The sequence below is a fragment of the Acartia tonsa genome, chromosome 3, assembly GCF_053477335.1.
Source record: "Acartia tonsa isolate MP-2025a chromosome 3, ASM5347733v1, whole genome shotgun sequence".
NCBI lineage: Eukaryota > Metazoa > Arthropoda > Copepoda > Calanoida > Acartiidae > Acartia > Acartia tonsa.
In genome coordinates, this window is record NC_137262.1 from 16365021 (window position 1) to 16391552 (window position 26532).

Below are 26532 nucleotides of genomic sequence, written 5' to 3' on the forward strand. Positions count from 1 at the left end.
TAACTTAATAAAGTTTAGATTATTTCAAAGGACAAATGAAATACTATTTTTGCATCATTGAGAAAAACAAGGAAGTAAAAGTGTAAAACAGTTGAAACATAGTTTTTCAAAATTGAACAGAACAAAAAAAAACGTTGATAATTTTAAACCCAAGGGTAAAAAATCACAGCCACTAAAAAATAAATTAAGTCACGAATATAAATAAATTTTTCGATTGTATTATTGCAATATCTAAAAAAAATCTATAACAGAAATGATTCGCATCCATGTCTTGATTTAATGACCCGCAAAAATGTATTGCTTAACCGAAATTGTTATTTTTATGATGATTCTTTGTTTTTAACTTTTTCTCAAATAAATAAATCATATATTAAAAAAAAGAAACTATTTATCCTTTATATTCTACCTATGTAACTGGATTGTTAGGTTTTTCGAATAATTTTATCAAAACAATATTTGTATTCTTAAAATATCTAGATAAGGATTTTGTTAGCATAAACACCAATTTATATTTTATATGTTGCTTTTATCTGATAGATATTTATTATATTTTTACAAAGAATCTTACCATTTTTGGCATTACAAATTGACCACTTTTTAAATATATTACTTTAGGGTTAGTAAAGTAAAATTTGTAGCTTCGAAGCTACTCTATAACTAAGGCAATGGTCGTAAGACCGTTAAAAATACCTTACAGTCTAGCCTAGCCTCAGCATCAATAACATATGATATTTTCTGCAAGTTTCTAAATTATTTGATTAGTTTATTATTTTTAAATCTTTATATTTGGTCTAATTCTTTTTAAAATGACTAGCAGCTTCGCCCCTAGCCTCTAGGGGCTTTGCCCCAAGAGGTATAATTAATCTTCTATTACTTACCCAGCCGAACGGATCGCAAATTTTTGCACCTACCCAGCAGGAAAACATTTTCTCGTTTAAATAACGAATTCGCAAAATTCGTAAAAACTATAGTCTAATTTGTTCTCAAGAAAATTACTACTGGTGCTGCTCATAGTCTAATGTGTTCTCAAGAAAATTATTTTTTTGGGTGGGGGTAAATTTTCATATTTGGTGGTGTTCCATCCCCCAAGAAAATAGCTTAAAACCACCACAGGACCGATAGGTATATACCCTGAAGAGTAGAATCCAATCGGTTCAGTGGTTACCGAGATCTTAAGCTTCAGACGGACGGACAGACGGACGGATGGACGGACAGACATCAAGCTACTTTGTATTATAGATAAATCTGAGCCAAAATTTCGAATTTACACAATTTTTTTTATTGTGATATGTGGTCAGAAAATTGGTGCTGAAATCCTAAACGGATTTTGATTTCCATCACTGCACTGATTGAAAATTAATTTAATCCATAGAAACTTAACTGCTTATCAAAACAATTTATCTCTCGCATTATAAATTATAATTTGTGTATAATGTATAATTTGTATTGATCAACAATTACAAATTTCCGTGTTAGCCCTAAAGCGATATTAGTGTGTAAACACATCCACTTGATCGCAATTAGAAGGCTATTTTTTTGGTGAAGATTTTCCTGAACAAAGACAATCTACTCTAAAACACAATTTTTCTACTAGACAGTGACGTGTAGTAATAGCAAGAACAAACAACTAAATATTCTAATAAAGTGTATTAATTCAAGACAAGTTAAACATACAATAATAATATTAAATATAATAGCAAGTATTCACTTTTGGGTTCGTGCCGAGTTGCAGAGCAAAGGTCTTGCTCCGAAACGGTTGACACAAGAACTAAAAGCTAATATACAAAATACATACATTGCTCTCAAGTCAGGAAGAAAGGGACTATACATCACATTTCTCCCTGGCTTTAACATGAACATGGATTTCAAAACTGTAATATTTCAGATTGAATATAACAATATGTTTATTACATGTTAATTGACATATATATATTATAAGTAGCATTGAATGCTTATTAAATAGATAATAATTGATCTGGTATGACACCTGCCATATTTTTATTTTATTTTTTTTTATTTTATTTCCAGATCTTTAAACACTTCATATACATTTTTTTTTATTATTTTGGTTCCTTAGAACTCTTTTGTGTTTTTTTTTTTTTTATATATATTCCTTTTTTCTTTATGTGTTTTTTTTTTTTTTTTTTTCTTTTTAATATTTTTTTTTTTTAAAAAAAACATTGATTAATATATAATCACTGAAAATGCATTGATTAACATATAATGCATTGATTAACATACAAAACATTGATTAACATAGTTATTATAAATGCATGATATAAAAAAAACACTGATTAACATATAACCATCAGATTTAAAACATGGCATTATAGAGCATTAATATAAAACATTAATTTTGAACCTTTTCGAGACTACTACTGCCTCAACAAATATTTAATACATAAAATAAAATAAAATATGAATTAACACACATAAAACTATAATTATTCATAATCATTGATCATAATATTCATTTTCTTTTGCCAAATTTTTCTTGATAATAGTAGTATCATTCATATCCATCAATCCATCATTATCCATCAATCCATCAATCATCTCACAAATGACATAACCATACCAATGCTACAACACCACAAACGATATAACCATACCAGTTGACCTTAGCTTAGTTATAAACTTAGTTATAAACTGGTTTCCACTTAGCAACTGTGATTTTCTCAAACAACACAACAGCCATTCACCTCCACCACAAGAAGCCTCCAATCTCTTCAAAAAAATTGGAATCGAATCCTTTCTAGCATCGACTCTAGCTACTTCCCAAAATTCACCCTTTCCTGATTCAAAATACGTTGCTGATCCTGCAGGTTAGCCAACCGAGCATCTAACTCAACCATTCTAGTAGCCAAACCTGCCAAATGTTTGAGGTCTCAGGTCAAAAATCAGAACTGCTGTTCACATTTATCATCCAGGAGATTATATCTATTGCATAGTCAGGCATGACTTAAGCCTAATAATGACAACCACAATAACTGCTATTAACATCTCTGTTAGAATCCAAAAATCGACATGTCATTCAAAATACAGAAACTGCCAATGATTTTCGTTATAACAATGATGCTACTGTCGACACTCCAATTAATGATAACATTGAAAACAATGAACAGAAACAACAAACACAGAGAAAACTGCAGCCGAACAAAAGCAACCAAAACCTTCGCCATAGATTGATTCGAAATCTGATCCATTTCGTTTTTCAATACTAACTATCGACAAAAACACCAGCTATTGACAAGTAAGATATCCAACCTGGCAGTCAAATCTACAACAGCCACATCATCTTTAAGCCCCGCCTTCTTTAGAACAGCTAAAATTTCACTAACCAGCATTATACTTTGACTGCCCACTGTATTAACAACTTACAAATATCCGTTTTATCAGTCATAAATATATTTAAGATACAATGCATGCTATTTTAAAATTCTGCACAACTTCACAATAGCTTCTAGCCCATGGTGTATATCTCTGTTTATTATTATCTATCAACTAAATACTTCTCATTTTGACAACTGTAAATACATCTCTTTGTAGCTACCTGACTCACTGTGCATTTATTTGCATCATCCTGACACACTGTGCACATCTGTTCAAAATAAATATCAACATAATTCGTTTAGCTCTTTGTATCTACCTGACTCACTGTGCATTTATTTACGTTATTCTGGCACACTGTGCACATCTGTTCAAAATGTTACAATATCAACATATTTCATTTAACTCAATGTTATTTCATTATCCTTGACATACGAATCCTCAATTTTCAAATTAAGCTTCAAAACTACTCTCCGACGTCTTATTATCCACAACTGTTGCTTAAATGCTTAAATTTAACACCTCCAAGTCTTCAAAACTTTTCAACAGTTATTATAAATCTAGCAATCTATAAATCTAAATTACTTTTCTTCTCCTTGGCAGCAGTTGGACTGTTGATTGGAGTACTTATAACAGGTTGAGAAAGGGTTGCAACAACAGTATCAACAGATTGACTTGCTTCAGTAGGATTATGATTATCACTATCACCAGTACCAACAGATTGACTTGCTTCAGTAGGATTATGATCATCACTATCACCAGTACTATCATTAGTTGCATATGATTTGCCACTACTGGTTGATTTAAGACTCTTCTTGCCAAGATCAGTAATAGTCTTCCCATATATAGAGATATCATATTCAAGCTCAAAGATAGCTTCATCAATCATTGTTTGCAAGATATCATATTCAAGCTCAAAGATAGCTTCATCAATCATTGTTTGCAAGTATTTAATCTGTAACATCATCAGCTCTAGTACATCATGAGGAAACATATTCTGTTGCACAATAGACAGAATATTAGTAAATCCATAAACTCCAGCAGCTCCATACATTCCAAATATGTTGTCAATCCAGCACAGGCTTCCTTTGGAGTTTTGTGCAAGCACTCAGTTGTTAGCTTCAGGTACTTTTCATGATCACTAAATCTCCTTATAGTTGCCAGAGAATACAGGAACCTTGAACTTAATATCTACCTTCCTGGTGATACTCCAAGCTTCTTGACCGCATTATTGTTTAGCTTCCTGTTTAGCATTCTGAACTTCAACAGACTTCACATCTAATCTATAAACAGATTCTACAGCAGCAATAGCATGTTTCACAATATTACTGACCCAATTACTAAACAATCATAAATAATGCTCCTTTAATATCGATAAAATTCAACATATAATCGGTCATGTACCATAGTGTATCCTGTACCAGCCTCCACTCTCTCTCCACCAACAATTCAACATATAATCGGTCAGAGCAAAGTGTATCATATACCAGCCTCCACTCTCTCTCACACCTTTTAACTATATCATAAAACAAAACAAATCACTCACCTACAAATAATACCAATGTCAACACAAAACAATGGCCAAATTCAAAACTATATTTCAGTCACCACCAACTACTTCTCTTGCGGCCGATCAACAGGTAATACTGTATCTCAACCACCACAACTACTCCTCTTTTCGACCAATCTGAGAGCACTTTCTTGCGCAGCTCAACTTTTGCGCATACAACGCCCAACTCCTGCTCATCATTGCTGCTACCTCTCTGCACCACCCCATCTTGCGCATACCAACTCCGAGAGACAGTGCAAACTTTCCTTGCCAAATTATTGCCCACCCCCCTTCTCCATGAAGAGAGACAGCTCCACTCAAATATCTAATGCATTATAACAATTTTGCTTCATGAAATTCTAAGCTTCATAAATAATTTTGCTGAATCAACATCACTAAATCGCAATATATACTATTCTATATCGAGTGTCCTTAATAAAATTTAAGCTTAAACAAAAACTTAACACATCCATTATAATTCCAAGTTTTAGTAGATTTCAATCCGCCCCTCAATATTCTTCCATTTTATTCTGGTCCACCAAAACTTTCGCAATACGTTCATTATATTCCAAGTTTTTAAATAGATTGAAATCCGCCCACATCTATTCACTTTAATTTGATTCATCCAAAATTGAGCAACACATAATGTTTCAATTTCAAGTTTGAGTGCAATTTGATTCACCACCCTGTGTTATTTATATAATTGCTTCTCCTATAATTAGGTTTGGTCCGCCCATCCATACGACCATTTTGATTCACCACCCTGTGTTATTGATATATTTGTTTTTTTCTATAATTAGATTCGGTCCGCCCATCCATACTTTACATCTATCTACTTTTTGTATTTCGAACTTTACATGGTGATTTCTGCAGCAGATAGGTACAATTTAGAAAACGTAGCAACACTATAATCATTTCTATGACGTCCGTACTTCCATTTGTAAACATGTTGATTTGACCACAAATTTCTATATGATCTAATTATCCGATTGTATACTAATTCCGGGAACAACAAAATTCAACATTATAATCGAAACAGTTAAAATATCTAATTATCCAATAATTTTATATGATCTAATTATCCGATTGATTCGGTGTATATTGATTCCTGGGACAACAAAGCACAATACTTTATGATTGCGGTGTCAATAATTTCATATGATCTATTTATCTGATTGTTTTGATGTATATTGATTTCTGGGACAACAAAGTACAATATTTTATGATTACAGTGTCAAGCATCCAATCACCCTTCAGACAACCAACACTCTGAGATGCACAACCTTTTTCGAGAAATTTTAACTGTGCATGGTATTGAATTGCGCCTGTTTTAGCCCAAGGCATTCCCTCACTCTAACTATTTACTTCTAACTATTTACTTCATTTACTTCAAGTATCTGATATAGTAGCAGTGAGAACCATTTTTAACTTTGTTAGTTATGACTCAGTGTCAGACCGAGATTTAAACCTATCACCTACCCAACGACAAGTAGATGTGCTACGTGTTAAGCGGTTTACAAGCGAAGCCACTCTATAAGCAAGTTCATAAAATGTAAGTAAAACATCAATCTGTATCAATCAGTTCTTTTTTAACAAATTTACTTACAATTTTACATCGACTCTTATACACTTATTTTCTCAGTTTTGACACTATACAAGTGTTGATGTTCGTTTGTCCTACCATTCAATGCTTCGCTTTGGTTAATGTTGTCTTCCTTGTTTTTTACAAAAATTATTCAGTTCTGACACTATGCAAGTGTTGATGTTCGTTTGTCCTACCATTCAATACTTCGCTTTTATTAATGTTGTCTTCCTTGTTTATTACAAACAAATTTGCTTACAATTTTGCATTGAATCTTATACGCGTATATTCTGATTATTTAATTTTGACACTACACAAGTGTTGATGTCCATTTGTCCTGCCATTCCATTGCTTCGTTTTTACGGATGCTGTCATCTTTGTTTTTATACATCATATCCGAAAACGTTTCAATTACAATAGAAGTCATATATAAGTCAAACTAAACTTGCACTTTTAACCACCAAGTCTAAACAACACATTTAGTATTAATCTATATTGCATCACCCATCATTGGATATAGATATACACAATAGACATCTCTTCCCTACACAATCCTATATATAATAGATCTATTGTCAAAACTTGCACAAAGTTTTATTTTCAACAAACATCCATAAATAATATATCCATTGTACACACATCAACAAGTTTTCTCTAAATCCATAAATAATATATCCATTGTACACACATCAACAAGTTTTCTCTTCTCTCCATACAAATATTTCCAATAACATTCATTTCCTACTATACAAATATTTCCGATAATTTATTCATATATATATAATATGTCCATTTCAATTCTGCACACATATCATAATTAATCCACATATAATATGTCCATTGTACAATCCAATTCTACACACATATCTCTCACTCACTCTCTCTCTCTCTCTCTTTCTCACATCATAATCAAATACTGAATAACAATTTTTGCTTCATTAAAAATTTTTGCTGAGTTATGCATTCCAATCTTAAATCGCCATTTAATTGTTTAAAATAAATCTAGTTAAATCCACAAAAATTCCGCCCACCAATCAAATATCACATTCTACTGATCATGATAACAAGTATGTATCAATCCAAATCAACGTAAATTCAAAAACAAAACAAACAAAATTTCTGTTCTATCTATAATAGAAATTTCGTACTATGAATAATATACCACAGATCAAAGATCACATATCTATCTTCACGCAAGTACAATCGTTATTATTCATAGCACATTTTAACCATATTCAAAATATTTTGTTTCCATACATATAAACTTAAGAGTAGCTTTACTCTTATTTATACATAAACCGCAATATAATTGTTTTAAAATTAAATACTTAGAACCATAATAACTGACTCAACTTTTAAAACAATTTACAGCCTTTCATCAAAATTCTAATACCTTTTAAAGTATCTAATTTCAAATTTTTATCCAATTTTCATAAAATCACGATTTTAACATTTAATAAAATCAATTTTCTTCCATTAACAATTTTACAAAATTGTATTCCTATTTTCGTTGAAATTAATCCATCTTCAATTTTTTTTTATTATTCTTATCTCTGTTAGACACCACAATAGTCTGAAACAAAAATAAATATATCCAAATATCCAATTCCAGTGTAACAAAACAAAAAAAAAATAAATGCATATATTTTGATTTTCATAATAACATAATCTCATAAACTCGTATTCAATAGTTAACAAAATGTTATATTTCCAGAATTCAAATAATTACCATAAATCAAATTATTTTCCATCACAAACTTTATAGAGTTGCTTCGTTTCTCTCCTTATTATTTAAACAATGTCAGCGCTTTCCAAATTATATGTTATAAATTCTAACCTTGTGCATGGACACCACAATGGCAGATAAATTAACATTTATCCCACTAATTCGAATAATATCAGAGATCTACATTGATAAGCAATGGATACAACAATGGAAAATAAATTGACGTTCATTCCCAAAAAATCGAGTAAGATCAGTAATATACAGGGATATAACAATAGCAGATAAATTTTCGTTCATTCTAGAAAAAGTTGCTCCACAAGTAATCTATATGATTTGTAACATAACATCTCCAAGTTAGATCAGTAATATACATGGATATAACAATAGCAGATAAATTTTCGTTCATTATAGAAAAAGTTGCTCCACAAATAATGAGTTTTATTTCCTCAATAAAAATACTTCCAGAAGCACAACTTCTATACATTTTTATAAGCCGTCAAATCTATCAGATACAAAACTTATTCAATTATAGATATCTTAATTGCAAAACTACAAAAATCGATCGCCGCCACACCGCCGTCAAATCGCCGTAGTACATGTATATCCTGCTGATACAATCCAAAACTGTAGAGAAAATCCTTCTTCCCTGCAAATTGTAGAAAGAAATACTCGTTTAATCAATACACGTCTGTCCTGAATGAGCTATAGAAAGAAATACATGTCTAACAATATACGTCTGTCCTTGTTTACAATACATGTAATCCTTGCTTCCCTGCAAATTGTAGAAAGGAATAAACTGTAGAGAGACATTTTTAACAATTTTTAACAATACTCAACTGTCCTCGTCTCCCTGTAAAAACAAACTATAAAAGGATGTATTTTTTAACAACACATGTCTATCCTTCTCTCCCTGCTGATACATGTCCAGGGCGGCACCTTTTCCCCTTTCATGGTGTCCTCCACCAACATAGTACATGTCCAGGGCGGCACATATCTTTTCCTGGACATTATGTTGGTGTCCTCCACCCACATGTTGTCCTGCAATGTCCAGGGCGGCACCTTTTCCCCTTTCATGGTGTCCTCCACCAACATAGTACATGTCCAGGGCGGCACATATCTTCCCCTGGACATTATGTTGGTGTCCTCCACCCACATGTTGTCCTTCACTAGACAGGATGGTGTCGTGGTGTCCTTCAATGGACAGAATGGTGACATGGTGTTCTTAACCATCACATATCTCTCCTTCACCAGGGGTTCGACCTGGTTCACCATCTCTCCATTCTTCAAGCATAACTGGTCCAGGAATTCGACCTGGTCCAGCATCACATGTCTCTCCTCCTCCAGAGGTTCGACCTGGTTCACCATCTCCTTGACTGTTACCTGGTCCTCTCCACCTATACACTCTCCCCCCCCTAACCTGTTTGGCAACACCACCAAACTTTCTTGTTCAAGGAAACAAAATTTTTCATTAGCAATTGGAGCTTTGAAATTGTCCATAGAAAGTGTTGGCAACACCACCAAACTTTCTTGTTCAAGGAAACAAAATTTTTCATTAGCAGTTCGAGCTTCGATCTTATCTTCATGATCTTGCATTCCACCAAAAATAGTTCGAGAACCACTAGCAAACAATTTAGGCTTCTCCTCTGGTACAGATCCTCCAGCCGTCCTCTGCCAAGGCATAGAGTTATTCAAACTATTCTGCTGGGTATTCAAACTATTCTGCTGGGCAATTCTATCCAAAATTTGCTGCTGGCCAGTCATAAACTCATCAACAACCGTCACATTCTCGGTTTTGATATCATTATCAACACTAGGCACCACCACCTTATTAAGGCGATCTTCTAAATCGTCCATACGAGTAGCCAGTCCAGTAACCGCAGCACTAGTAGTAACATTATCCGTCAACTCTTGAATGCTAGTCTCCAGGGGCGCTATACGCCCACCCAACTCCACCGCCACATTATCAATTTTAGTCCTAAGAGCATTAATCGCATGAACCATATACACATCCTTATACACAACCATATACACATCCTTCTCCTCCTGAGACATCTTCCTCCACTCAGCAATGTCCATCCTGGTCACTGCAAACATCCTGAACAAAAACCAAAAGCAAAGAAATAATACAATTAAAAGAAAATCTGAGCTATAGATTCGTACTACACTACTGCGCCAAAATGACGTGTAGTAATAGCAAGAACAAACAACTAAATATTCTAATAAAGTGTATTAATTCAAGACAAGTTAAACATACAATAATAATATTAAATATAATAGCAAGTATTCACTTTTGGGTTCGTGCCGAGTTGCAGAGCAAAGGTCTTGCTCCGAAACGGTTGACACAAGAACTAAAAGCTAATATACAAAATACATACATTGCTCTCAAGTCAGGAAGAAAGGGACTATACATCACAACAGTTTAAAATTTCTTTTGAATATTTCCCTTCAAAATTTACAACCTGTTTGGGTTTATGTAAAAATAGATTATTTAGTTTTATAGATTACTATGTCCATCCGTCAATTTGTTGAAAGCTTGAATTTATGTATGTGCTTTGCTTCTTATGAATTAATGAAATGTTGTTGCTATTTATATTAACAAAGCATAAAACAGCATTAATTTTTTTGCTAATATGTTTGCAGTTGAAGTGATCGGCGCACCACAATATTTCATCGGCCAATTCATGAGCAGAATAAATAATAAAATAATACATTTTGTTCAACTGAAAATTTTCTTAGGCTAACAATATCAAATTATTATTAGGCACGAAATGTAAATGTATTAATTAGAAATATCTTTATAATAGAGTAACAGGATATGTTGCTGTGTGTGTGTGTACCAAATGATCTCACTAACCATTGAACCGATATGGTTTTCCTTTACATGTTAGCTTCTCATAGGTCCTGGGAAGGTTTAAAACTGTTACCAGGTACCACCATCCTCCTAAGAGAAATCAGCCCTTTATCTTAAAACTGCAATTAAAAGAGATGGGGTCGAATTTCCCTCAACCCAAGGGCCCCTAGATGCCTCTAGGGCCGGAGCCGGTGCTAGTAAGTACTGAAGTATTATCATGATATCAACATCTATCTAAAGTAATGTATAAAAAAAATTTTGCAATATAAATGACATAACTAAGTAACTCTAAATGATAACCATTAGTAATACATTTCCCATTTGTACATTTGCATCTTTTAGACTCCATTCATTCTTAATGATATTGAGTTAATAACATTTTCTATTAACATATCTTTTATGAGGAAAGGATAAAAAACAATGAACCCTAAAAACTAATGTTTTTTTTTTAGATTGGGTTTGTTTCAGGAATCAGAGATCACAATGAATAAAATACTATTTTGGGGAAGGCCTAAGATTTTGGGTCATTTAATTTTTAGTTTTTCTGATTTGCTTAAGTTTTTAGTTAAGTGTTTAGTGTTTTTTGATTTATTTAATGAATTTTAATTAGTAAGTGCAATTTTTCTTTATATTTGTTTAAAGGTAGAAAGCTATTTAATAATATTCTTGCAAAACAAAAGATATACTGATCTACAGACCAATCCATATGACAATAAAAATAATTAATTGAGTCATTAAAAATTCATGACTAGAAAGTCATCCAATTTTGAAGCTTCTAATGCCGACGCCTTTTAGACAAAACTTGTTAAATAAAGGTATAAAAATGGTAATGTAATGTGTAATATTGATCAAATTATCATTTTTATATCTCATCCCATTCTCAATGGCCCATTACATCAAACAAGGATGACAAAATACAAAAAAATCGAATCCCAAAGACAGATAAATTGAAAATCAACAGTAATAGAGTAGTCACGTTTCAAGAATCTTCTGTTTTAAAATTGCTTACTATTTAAGATTTTAAATATAGACGTACTTACCCTATCAAACGTAACTATAGAGACGCTATGCTAAAAAGCTTATACAAAATTAGACTGACACCTACAATGATTAGAAAAGTTTTGCCTTAAAAATATTCTAGATAAGGTTTAAGATATTTCCCTATATATATCGTATCAATATATCAAAAACTAATTTATTTATGTAGTTTAGACATCCAGAGAATATAAATGATCTTATTACATCTATTTTGTCCCATAAAAACTTTGAATTTATCATTAAATGGACATTAAATGTTAGTGTGCTGATATATTGGGAGAGGGTTAATCTTAAAACTAAACATAAGAGGCGCAACAACAACAATAAACTAAATAAAAAGATAATAGTTTGACTGGCAGAAATAAATCATAAAATAGCTGCGCTGCTAAACCCATAAATTTTGAGATTTTAGGATTAAATGATATTACCAAAATAAAATTTACATAAATGGTAGCAAACCAAATTAAATAGTCCTAATATGAACAAATAATATTTTATGGGGGGTAACCACCCATTTCAAATCAATTAACTCTCTGGTTATGCGTGTGGTTTGGTTTCAATAAACCTAATAATATTCCTCCAATTAAGTCAAAAACTGGTGTGTATTCACATCCACACAGCAAACGAGGGGCTTGTGACATATTATGCTGCTGTATTATGGGATCTACAGTGATAAACCAGTGGCCGATAAATTGATTGAAAATAGTAGTTTGAACACTAAACTTAATTAACCAACCAATCAAAATTCACTCAAGTCCCCGAAGTTGTTAAGCCTGCGAATAAGAAAACGTTATTGTAAAACTTTGGGGACTAGTGTAATAAACAGCCTATTGTCCCCTCTCTCACTCTGTATTGTAATATTATATGGTTCTGATGATTTGGTGAGTGGATGTTATTACACATATAAATAAAATCACTACTCAGACCTCTCTGTGCCTAATTTGATATTTGAATTTTAAAATAAAATAATAATTACATGAGTAAATTCAGAAATATTTTTAAAATGTATATTTTAATTCCTAGTCAAACAATTTTCATAACAAAATCTAACTGTTTCAGACATTTTAATGTTCAGTTTTTAGTCAAGTGATTAGTTTCTCTACATTAAAAGTCCAGGGATCGGCAATCATAGCTGCCAACAAAATTCTATAACGATTCGCCATCCACCATAATGAGTTAATTTTTCAATGTTAATAAAAAAATAGCAGCCTTAGCCTGTTATATCTTTTTAAAACCACGAATTTTTAAATTAATGATGGCTGTAGCCATTTTCATATTCATCATCAAACGTGTCGTCATTTATTCAGATGATGTGACCTTTTTAAAGAAGAAGCCGCAGTCAACCGCACTCAAAATTGACGACTGTCGATCCCTGCAAGACGCACATAAACTTATGTTCTGTAAATATATGTGAAATTAGGAAGCCCTGTTAGGCGAGTGCTACTGCTAGCTATAGAAAAACGCCCGTGGCAAAAGTAACACTGAATAGAAAAAAAAGTAATTTTCCCACACTGCACATAGGGGCAACAAGGGGCAACAATTCACCACCCCCAAATCAAGTTTTAAACATTCTTTGAGTATTATCATACCCAATGTGCATCAGATTTCAAAGGAATCGTAAAAATACGCTTTTTAAGTAAGCATTCTAATGCATGGAAGTCAAGAAATGCAAAAATTTTCTTACAGAAAAAGGCATACTTTTTGTGTTTCACCAACAATTTTAAAAGTATTATAAAATCTCTTAGAATTAACGTAATTAGACAAAATAACTTCTGATGAGTCATGCATTACATATATTTTGACAGTATAAAAGAAAAAAACACAAATTGAAGATATTAGTCCTAAATAATTATAATTGAAGTCAAGATTTTAGTTTTTATTTGTTTGTTTTTTAATCAACTTTTAAGTAGACAGTAAGAAAAAACATGTTTTCGCCGGGTGTTGCCGGCTAAAAAAACAATATTTGATTACCCAAAGACATATTTTAATCGCCAGTACTGGTTTCATTTACCCCCCGCGCCCCCGTAGGGGTTTTTAGCCCGTTTTCTGAACGTGGGTGCACAAAAAGCTTGTAAGAAAAGGCGTTTAAATGCGCTTTTAAAGTCAAAACTTAAGATATAATTCAAATAAATAAAAGACACAAAAACAAAGACATATTGGGAAATATTTATTCTGACTTAGAATTAAAGTTAATAATAAATATTTTCAAGTTCTATTGCACCAAATGATGGGGAGGAGAGGGGGGGGCGGGGGGGGGGCTAAACCTAAATCTAAACCTCTTTATGTTTGATGTTTTAATGTAACTAAATAATCGTTTCTATAGATTATTACAAATATCAGGGATCTAAAGGGATAAGACAAAGGTCAATAAATTGTTGTACATCCCCAATGATAATACACAAAATTACCCCTTGTGTAGATTAAAGTTAGTAGTTAAAACGTTTGAACACACAACTGTAAAACTTTGGGGACTAGTGTTATATTGGTAATTATGTAGTTACAGGGTATTCATGTTTAAAGTCAGCAGTTTTATTTAGAAAGGGAGGGGACTGTTAATTACACTAGTCCCCAAACTTCAAAGTTTTATAATAACGTTTTTATATTCGTTAGCATAAGAACTTCAGGAAATTTAATTGATTTTTTATTGGTGGGTTCATTAAGATGAGTGTCAAAACCTTTCAACCACTAATTGTCATCTACAGACAAATAATTTTGTAATATAATTTATTAAATATGTATCAATATTGGGGATGTACATAATAATCGGTTATTGTTTTGTTCCTTAGATCCCTAGGTGTTAATATATAATACAAAGTAGCTTGATGTCTGTTTGTCTGTCCGCTCATCCCTTAAGATCTCGCTATCCACTAAACTGATTGAATTGTACTCTTCAGGGAATATATCTACTGGTCCTGTGATGGTTTAAAGATCTTTTTCAAAACTAAAAATCCCCATCAATTTTTTCATATTTCTATAATTAGGGTCGGTCCGTCCGTACGTCTGGTACAGTTAGCTCTTTTACTTAACTTAAACAGGCTAGAATTGTCCTATCGATCTTAAACTTTTCATGCTGATTTCTACAACAGTTAGGTACGACTTAGAAAGCACAGCAACTCTATAATCGTTACCAGAAAGTCCGTACATACATCTATAGCAAGCTGATTTTTACTTTTTTGACAACAAATAATGGTTTTGAATGTTAAAAAATATCCTATTCATCTGATTTTTTGAATACTGATTCCTATTTCAATAACGTCTATTTTTATAAGCGAAGCATCTCTATAATCAAGTCCTAAAAACGTCAGTATGTCCTTAAACAGTAACATGTATTTAATCAGTTTTAATTACAATTTTGTATAGACATGCATTAATATTCAGTTCTGACACTTCACAAGTGTTAATGTTCGTTTGTCCTTCCATTTCAGAGCTTCGCTTCTTTCATGGATGTTGTCATCCTTGTTTAATTACCTCTTGGGGCAAATCCCCTAGAGACTAGGGGCGAAGCCGCTACTGTACATATAAACAGTAAACAAGAATCATAATATCATTATAAATATAGATATTAGTTAATAAAAATTTATGTTAATCATGCCCACATTTATAATGGATTTATTAAACATAAAAATAAAGTGAAACTTGTATCTTGCTAAAATAAGGATCCCCATCCACCCCCATTTACACCATCCCCTCCCCTCCTACTAAAATGAATTCCATGACCCAAAATTTGACACTTTGAACACTAAAATTGGACTACAATTAACCTAGTTACACTTTAAAGGGCCCCAAAAGCAAGTGATAGGGTAACTGTGCTACTAAAAAATTCTCATATTGCTCTGATAACCAAAACCCCTAATTAGACATTTTAAACACGAAATTCAAGATAGTTGATGGATAGATAGATGGATAGATAGATGGATAGGTAGATGGATAGATAGATGGATAGATAGATGGATAGATAGATGGATAGATAGATAGATAGATAGATAGATGGATAGATAGATGGATAGATAGATGGATAGATAGATGGATAGATAGATGGATAGATAGATGGATAGATAGATGGATAGACAGATGGATAGATATATGGATAGATAGATGGATAGATAGATGGATAGATAGATGAATAGATAGATGGATAGATATATGGATAGATAGATGGATAGATAGATGGATAGATAGATGGATAGATAGATGGATAGATAGATGGATAGATAGATGGATAGATAGATGGATAGATAGATGGATAGATAGATGGATAGATAGATGGATAGACAGATGGATAGATATATGGATAGATTGATGGATAGAAAGATGGATAGGGTAAGGGGGGGCTATTTTCGGGAGGGGTTAATCTGGTAATTTTCTATCTACCTTCATAAAATGACCTTTATCTCCATGTTCCTTTCAAATGACAGAAAAAAAACATAAAAGCAAATTTGTTTGTTGTTAAATTACCTACAAAAAAGTATAAAATGAAATTTTTGTGAGATGAATTTTAAGGGTACTAAATAATTAAATCCCCTTTTTGGTTGATTTGCCCCAATGTGCACTGCAATTTTTATAAACAAAATGTTAAGGAGAAAATGTTATATTTAAAATTATAATGCACTAATAAGCAATATAAATGTGACCAATTGTTGTTCTAAGTAATTAGGCAAAAATAATTTTCTAAAATTTGGGGGGGGGGGCAGAGGGAGATTGTCTTAAATAAATATTATACTTTGTTCATAGTATAGAATTGACAAATAATTTAATTTTGACAGAACCCTAGTTTTTATTTCAAAGAAAGTTTTTTTTCTCTCAATATTTGAAGCTAATTTTGTGGTCAATTATTATACCTATTGACAACTTCAACTCTTTTCAAATTTTCTCAATTAAAGAAAACATAATTGAGTTTCTTTTCAATTAAATTTTCAAATAGATTTTCACTTTTACAATTTTACTATTATGAGATAGGTCTGGCTGAAGGTTAGTTACATAATACAATAAAATTTATTAATTTTGACAACAAGTTTCAAAATTTTTCATATTTTAAAAAGATTGTAATGAAACTACAAGTTAATCTAATCCATACAAAATGCTTTTTAGATCGAAAGTAAAAAGCTTCCTTAAAAAGAATATTTTCTCGTTCGAGTGGTACAAAATTACTGACAGGCAAACATTCTACCTATTCATAGGAAATGTTACAATTAGATGCATAAATGATGTTTCTATAATTTATTTTCAAGGATATATTTTGATATTTTTGCTCGAGAACAATAAATAGTCTGGCACTGCTTAAGAATTGTTGTATTTAGAACTCTTATCTATAAACAAATCATGCACCATTTTTGATATAATTCTTAGAAATGCGAAGATTTTCTACAGCGGTGATGGGAATATTTTTATGAATAATTTGGAGGCATCAGGACCCTAACCGAACTAAAATAAATTGTTTTATGCTTATTAAGGTCAGATCTCCTCTTTGCTGGTGCTAGAAAAAGGGAAAAAATATTTTTAAAGTGTTTTAGTGAAATCAACAATAATATAAATCGATAATATAGGCATGTTTTGTCAATAATCAAACAATTAGGTATTACCTTTAAGGTGAAGCATCGCTAAATTTTATTTTTGCGATTTGGTTATTTAAGTAAGATTAAAAAGAGAAGAAGAACGTCAAAATAAAGCATCTTCAGCAAATTATACCAGATTGTTAAAGAATATTCTAATTGGCCGTTTCTCAGCCTTTGTAAAACGCCTCTGTTTAATTTCGTTGACCTTTGTTTTGATGATATTTTCATCCTTGTTATTATTATGTTCTTTATGCAAAACGGAAGTCAAATTTCTTGCTTTATAGGAATTTCATGTTTGAGTGGTTGAATAAAATAATTTTTATTTTGTTTGGTTTGTTTGATTTGTGTTATGATAAGCAAAATTATTGTTGGTTAATTCATGCATTCCTTCATTTACTAAGTATATTTGCGATTACTTTTATTTAATGAAATCTTCCAATTTTTAACATGTACAAAACGGCCTGCTTAAATGCCTCAAGATCCATGTCAGATCTATATAGGAAATAAATGTCTATAAACGAGCTCAAGTTTTCCAAGGAATATATGATTAAAACTCATAGTGCTCCAATAATCCATAATAAACTCTCATTGCCCAGAACGATAAGACCCATTATTTTACTTTATTAAAAATAAATTCATTTTTTTCATTTCATGTTGCTATTTACCTTATATTGATGTATTTAATTTCTAATCATAAAAAAGAAAATTTAAATTTATAATATGATAAATTTAAGAAAACTATGTTTTAAAAGAATTCGATTGTGGCGACATTTTGTGTGTTCAAATATTAAACTAAAATTGTAATCATCATCATTAACCCTTTGGTGATGGTAATGTAAAGAAAAAAATATAATTTAAAAAATCTTTTAAAAATCATTTAAATTATTAAATATTTACTTTCTTTTAGATAGTAATGCCGGGTGAGGAAAATAGATTTATTGAGAAATAGATATGCATATAGAAAACTAGCCAATAGGGAGATAATTATATCGAGCCAACTCTAGTTTATACATATTTACAAAATTAAGAATTAAAGAAAGGAATAAAAGAGTAAAGAGAAGTGGTTATTGAATACAGCTCTAAATCAAGGTATAGAAATAATTGTCAAATATTTGCTGCTTTCACACAAAGAACCTTGTTGAGCATTGATTTCCCCTCTTATTTCCATTTGTTTATTACAGATTTCAGTATAGGTTAGGTTATATTGGGTTAGAGCACCGCAAGTAAAGGCGCCCCACAGTGGTAAGGCAAAGGAAAAAAATACAAGCCCTATTTTCCAATCTATAAAAAATAATGGGTAGGGGTTTATTAGGGATCAACATGCACTATGTGTGAAAGAACCAAACATTTCCCTAGCCTAAAAGATGAAAAAAATATAACTTTTTGTTTATTAAATCAAAAGTATTTAAGTTTAACTAAAGAGTAACGATATAGGTTTGAAAATTTAGGATGCTTTAATCGATTGTCAATAAAGGAAATAAAATATCTTTACTAAGATTGTAAAACTTAATAAAAAAATATTTCGACGTAAGAATCTGTAAAATGTTAAAAATGTATATTTTTTCCAAATGGTTACCTCTTGTAAATTCAGAATATTTTAACCTTTTCAAGGCTCAATGTAAATTCATAAATATTCAATAGTATTGAATTTTACTTTTTAAATTTCTTTTAAAAATAATCTAAGAATATCCAAAAAGATTTATTTCAAATTGTATTTTTCTCAACTTTAGATTAATCAAGAAACTTAAAAAGACAAAACGGTTTTCTACATTTTATCTTATGTGAAGGTTGTTCATTTGAAAAATATAATGCACTTGTCGCGGGATTTATATTACTAATGATAAGCAAACATTAACAGAGGGAAATATTTTTTATAAGGCTAAGCGATACGTTCTATATATAACTATTAGTAGATTTATATTTGCAAGACAAGGATCTTTTAAAGTACATTTTTTATAATAAAAAAAAACAATTGACCAGCCCCTTCAGGAATGATTTACACTCGCTTCAAGGCATTGTTTACATAAGTGGGTTTCATATTAAAAGCAAATCATTTCTACATTAAACAAATGTCCGTCCATAATTTTCATTTTAAAGAAACTCTATAATCTTTTAAAACATTTCTTGATCTTTTAGCTCTTATGATACTAGGTTTGTAGATGAAAAATTTTGAAAAGATGTACCCTTTTATCATTAGGCATAATATTAAAGTATTGACTTATTTTCTTGTATTTAAATTAGGCTTGGGCCGGATATCCGGCCTGATACAGGATATCAAAAATGTCCGGATACCAGATATTAAAACTATCCGGATACCAGATATTAAAACTATCCGGATACCAGATATTAAAACTATCCGGATACCAGATATTAAAACTATCCGGATAACAGATTTGCGTAATTTTCTGGATATCCGGAGTTGTCCAGACATCCGGCCGGATACCTGCAATAAAACAACCCTAAATTGAATTAAACTTTATCAAAGTTTATCATACCCTTTAAAATTGTTTGTATTTCATTATTATGGTTTAAATTTAGTTTGCCATTTTGTCAGCTACGTTTATATGAATGGTGTTATACTTGTTAACATAAGTGGGTTTGTTACTCAGATAAAATACTATTATTATTCTGTAATAAATCAAATATTGCATGTAACAAATTAAACAAACATCATATAGTATTTATATATTTGTATAGTTTTTGATAGTTTTTACTTGAATATAATAAATGAATTTTTTTGCATTTCCTTAGGTCATAATTTGAAATTATGATATCATAAAAACATTTTTAAGTATGAAGCTTAATCAATTCGGAAATCAGCTAAAACAATCAATGTTTTATTGCTTTTACATTGTTAAAAAAGCATCCAATAGTTATTGATTATATCGGATTATAGACAGCTTTCCGCAGACACAAAATGAAAAATTCTAAGATTAAAGATAATAAATATTTAGTAAATAAAAATAAAAAAAGAAACTTACTTTGTTGATTAAAACAATAGACAACTAATAATAATTAAACGGAAGTCACGTATCATATCGGTTATTTTTATGAAACCATAATCACTAAAAAGTCTCACATATGCGCGTAAACACACACTACACGCGCGTGTCATAGGCACCACTTGAAATTCAACAAACTACTGAAGAACTGACCATCTAATAATAAAATATTCCGACACACACACACACACGCGCGCGCATGCAACTCTTCTTTCAATATTTAAGAATCTTCGTTTATAGCCCGTCCCTTTGTTATTTTTATTACCAACTCTTTTCCCCTTTTTTCACTCTTGCGGTTCTCCGTTGCTTAGACTCCCCCATTAACTCTCCCTCTTTCTCCTACTTGACTTATATACGTTGCCTGTCAGAGTAAAATCTTTGTACTTTAATTCAAGTCAACTATATACGTCCGACGACGAGAAAGACCCTACCTTCCCCTTTTTAAGTTTTTTTCCACCCCGGCCCGTGAATCTTCTTACTCATGTGCATTAGAACTACTCTTCTAAAAAAAACCAGCTTTTCTACAATTTACACCATCACCTCTGATCATTAATTGGGACGTTGTAGAATCGTCTTATCGATTTAAAACCCTACAGATCATAGAGACAGACAACTTACACAAAAGCTGTGAGAATCGACGGATGAATTTTTTCTGAAAGTTAGTGATTTCTAGGTTAATTAGGCATAAAAATGTAAGAACGTCAATAACAAGCATCCTGGATTTTAGGAATGTTACAATGATAAGAAAGAATTTAGCCTTTTGTTTCTATAATTAAAGGCGTTGTCATTTGATAATGTCCTTTTTTTATCAAAATAGTTTGGCTTCGCTATTATGGATGTCAACATATGTGCTTTGGCCTGGACTTAATTGTCCCTTCCCAAAATATCTGCTTTCCTATATGCCACTCCTTGAAACCACTCTATTCTGTCCCAGGCTTTGAGAAGCGTAATCCCCTGTTAAAACCACCGGCGCGGCGCCACGAAAAATCCGCGTAAATCCTTCCGTGATGTCCTTGCGTACAAGTGCGTCTGTTCGCTGTGCCATAGTTTGTGCGTGTGTGTGTGGGTGCGTATATTTGAAGAAGCTCTTATTGATATGGTTGAAAAGTCAAACGAGGGGGGGGGGGTAGTTAAGTCAAGTGGGCGCAAAAGGGCTTGGCACTTGGGTGCGCCACCTATAAGCAAGTGTCTTTTTCATACAGCCAAAATAAAAGTAAATACAAATTATTATTTATAAAATTAATGTCAAAATTTATTTAAGTAAAAAACCAAGTATAGTAATAAATTGCATCTTTTTTGAGACAAGACATTCAACAAATCTATTGGCAAAGAAACACAAACAAGGATATCCAGCACTTGAATTGAACAACCTTTTTCTCAACTATTTTCCATAATGAAAATTAGCCATTTTCCCCATTTATAGTAATGGATTGTTTATGTTTCTGAGTCAAGACATTTCCCTAAATCTTATAATTGGAAAAGAAACAACATATTCTATTTGCTGTTTTATATAAAACCTTAATAATACAATAAATATACATCTACACATTACTGAAGGCCAGGGATAGGATAACAAATCAAAATTCCTTCAAATTCTTATTTGTAAATCAGGTGATTATTAATGGGAGTGGGGGAGGGGATAGAAGAGGTTACAAATTTGCTATATCTCCTTATCCATCCATCCCTGACATATCCACATGAAAGATTTCTGTATGATTATCAGATATTTCAAAAGAACGTTTAAAATTCACTAATAAGCCTTTGAAATGTCTCCTATACCATTTATTTCCTTAAATGCGCGTTTTATTGGTCTAAAGTAATACAAACACTAACAGAACAATAACAATATGAAGTCATCATCTTGGTCATGTTTATTTTATTTACAAGGATTTATTGAAGGTTCCCCATAAAGCAGCCTCAAACCTGCCCTAGATTATTATCAAGCATGCCTCTAAATAATTGACCGATTAGAAAATCTGTTTATTTTAAATGAAAATACAAAAATTGAAATAAAAACCACAAAGAAAGTTTAATTGGCAATAATAAAAATTATCTTGACTAATAAGAAATTAATTGTTGGTAATTAATGGGAATTAGCAAACTATAATCATGATGTATTAGATATACAGCAATGTAGCAGACCATTTAGTTGACTATTAGTGTGGCATATTTGCAATTTTTTCTGTGATAACTTTTTTTTATGCTTTAACAACTTGAATAAAGGAAATTTTTTATAAAAACAAAAATGACGTCATTTAAAATGTATACTGGCCTGGCAATGGTAATTTAGTCTGTGTATTGGCCTTTCGTTGGTCATTTGTTTTGTATTACGTCATTTTTTATAAACAACATCTGAATTAAGCTACCATTTTTTAAAAATCTGCAGCCAAAATGCGACTTTAAAAAAAATCTGCATCCAAACTACAATTTTCTTACAGCCTACAGCTGAGTCGCTAGAAAATGTTAGTCTACCAAGCTCCAGGTACAGATAAACTAAAAGTAACCACTCAAGAAAGCAGTACCCAATCCAAATGCCAAACTAAAACAGCACAGCACACAATTATACTTTTGAATGATGGGAAATTAATTTTATGTTGGAGAAAATTTTATAATCGATAATCAAACTAGGATATTTATATTTCTACTATCTACTTAAAAAAACATGATTAGTCTAACAAAAAAATATGTCGTTTGATCTTTTTTTGTCAAAATGGTTTTAAGGCTGCGAGGTTTTGTGATTATTAGCTATGGATTATAATTTAATCTATCCATAACACAAAGTAGAACATTGTTTGTCTGTCTGTCCGTCTTTCTGTCTGAAGCTTAAGATCTCAGTAACCACTGAACCGATTGGGCTCTACTCTTCAGGGAATATACCTACTGGTGCTGTGATGGTTTTAAACTATTTAAGCTTTTTAAAACTAAAATAAAAAAAGGAGGGTCGACTAACCCCCCCCCCCCACCCCCTAATTTTTTTAATTTTTTCTTTTTAAATTTTAGATACAAAAAATTAGGTTGATCAAACCTTAGGGGCGAACCCGAGAGTTAGTTAAATAAAGGAAAAGCTAAATGATTGGTTTAGTTACAGGTTTCCTAACCTAATAAAATAAATTTTATATAGGATTGTACAAAATTATCTTAGTAATATTTATTTTAAAAATTTAAGTAAAAGAAATTCTTAAATAGAAAGTTACGCTTTTATTATTATTTTGAGGATCCTCATGCATCATTCATTAACGAATTTAGCATAGAAAATGATCAATTACACCTAAACTATTCATACGGACAAGCACTTGGAGCTAAAAATCTTCGCTTTTAGAAAAAATTCCAACACTTATCTACTAGAAAAATCTTTATGTTTTTACAGAGTAAAAAAAATTTTGCGAACAATGAAAAATAATCATGTAACATTTGTGTGTCTATCTATAAAGGGGCTCGGCAGCTGCAGCTGTATTTTTTGCATGCAAAACAGTCTAATCCTCAGTTGATCTACACTACTCTATGTCAATTAGAATCCGCAACCACCAAAATTGGCGGGTAAAAAATCCGTTACCGAAGTTGCCATTAAAGCAGCTGTATCAATGAAGTCATTTTAAGCAGGTTGTCGCTTTCTAGTTGCACCCTAGCTAAATGACGGCGGCCTAGCCTTAAACATTACAATGTGTACATATTGCTTGTAAAACAACCATAACATTGCATGTCTCAGATTTTCAATTTGTTCAAAAAGACACAAGCAATTTTCCGTAGCATGGCTACTTTATAACTAGGATTTGATTGTAATTTTTGTCCGACGGCTACTTTCAAATAATTTTAAGACAAGTGTATATTTTTTACGTACGCAAGGAAGAATTGTCTGTTCGTTAGAAAAATTTCTTGAATGTTCAATGAAAAAGTTAATTAACCCAGCTTCTTTAATTATTTAGATTAAAAGACAGTGCTTCTAGTTTCCTAAAAGGTAGCTTTGCTTTTACGGATTTTCTCGTCCTTGTTCTATTTAAATGACTGCTTCAGTAGCGTGAGAATGTATATTCATTTAACCAATTTAAGCATGTAGGCAACATAGTATTATGTCCTTTGTTTGTTCTTCCTATCAAAAAAGAGATTGTTGTGTATTTTCTCAAGCAAAATTAGGTTAAATTTACTAGTTGCTTCTCCCCTCGCCTCTAGGAATGGTGGGGGAGGTCAAAAAAAGAACTGAAACCACTACAAGACATTGTTAAAGCTTCCTTAACAACTACAACTACAAAAAAACTTTAATTTTCCATTCTTAATTTTATCTTATTGTTGTGTAGGTGTTTTTCTTAACCTACAAACAAGTGATCTTTTTGAACAGCTTTTAAAACTACCACTCTCTTTTTCATTCACGGTTTTTACCTAAAAGTTTTATGATATGTTTATCATGTAACAAACGCACAATCACATAGATTCAAAAATACTAGTTGATTTTTTTTTAAAGTCTAGTAACTTCTCTTCCTATTTATGAAATTTTTAAAGATAATTTTTGAGTGTCTAAAATGTTAAATTTAATGACAAGTAAACAACAAGATTTAAAATTTATCCATGTCAATATCAAAATGATTTAGCATCTTAAAAGAAAAAGCATTTTAAAGATAAAATAAAAGTGTTCACAGTATTTAACTCTAAAGTGGCTTCCGTGCTTTTTTTTAATGGGCATGACAGCCGAAATTTTTTAGGGCGGCTCAGCTGCTCATTATTAGAAAAGTGGCCGCTTGAATAACGATAACTACATTATGGATTTATGACTTTTTACCGGCTGCTATTTCAGAAATTTTTCCATAATTTGTATGTTTCGTTTGCGTCTTGTACGAACTTCTTTTGACAACAGCTTTTGTTGTAAAAGTTATGGCAGAATGCGGTTGGAGAGCCTTGGTTTTCTTGAATGAAATCAGTGGCGCATGTTAAGCATATGCAAAAGAATAAAAAGCTCAAGTACCCGCATGTGCTTTTCAGTAGTCATGCATCAATTTTAAATTTTTAGTAGCACAACCATTCTATTTATATTAACGTGTGTTTGAATGTAACTTAAAATCTTTTTTGTTAAACAAGACTACATATTATTGTATTCTAATAACAGATCACAGTTTTCAAATTTAAGCTAAAAAGCTTGCAGATGGTGTACTTTTTTTGCACAAATTACAGCATAATTATACCTTTAAAGATTATATTAAAATCTAACTTTTAAAAAAATTTCTTAACAAACTTTCTAAGTTTTTTCAGTATCTATTGAGATCTTAAGCCTCAACAAATAACCTTACTACTTTATATAAAAGAATAAAAGAATTCAATTGAATTTAGTACAAAAGTTGAAAGGAGGGTCAACTTATCATTCATTGTACTATCCCTGAATCAGTAGAAAAAATATTAAAGTTTTAAATTATTATAATAACGGAAACCATTTTTGAGGGAATAATTGTTTCATTCCCAGGACATGCACATAAACTTTTCTGAAAATTAGAATCTAAACTATGTGCTGTTTTTAGATTTTTTCAAGCAAACAGTTTGCCTCTGATATCAAAGGTTAGATTACATAATGCCTTTAAAAAAGTGTAAGACAAAATTAAATGTATATTACTAATCATTTCACATATTCTGAGTTGTCAAGCTGGATTTCCATCGCATTTGAATAATAGTTTTTTTGCATAATTCTTCAATAATTTCCTTAAAACTTGAGAAGTATTGAAAAATGAGTTGAACTCACAATAATTTCCAGAAGTTTCACAATTTTACTACGAAAAGAATTCAATTTGAAACTGCAAATTCCCAAAATTGAAAACGAGAGTTTTATTTCTAATAACATTGTATATGTCACAAATTCAATTTCATTATGATAAAAAAAATTTATAAGACAAAAGAATAATAAGTTAATCTATTAGCCAAATTT

General features: G+C 31.3%; 1 protein-coding gene across 2 annotated transcripts in view; it reads right to left on the bottom strand.

Moving 5' to 3' along the window:
• LOC145313466 (protein O-linked-mannose beta-1,2-N-acetylglucosaminyltransferase 1-like) overlaps nt 1-20767 on the bottom strand; it is a 91746-nt gene extending 70979 nt beyond the window's left edge. For both annotated transcript variants that reach the window (XM_080152898.1, XM_080152897.1), the window contains exon 1: nt 20610-20767. The gene's annotated coding sequence lies outside the window, so the exon portion shown is untranslated. The remainder of the gene's footprint in view (nt 1-20609) is intronic.
• Between the last annotated feature and the right edge of the window lie 5765 nt (nt 20768-26532).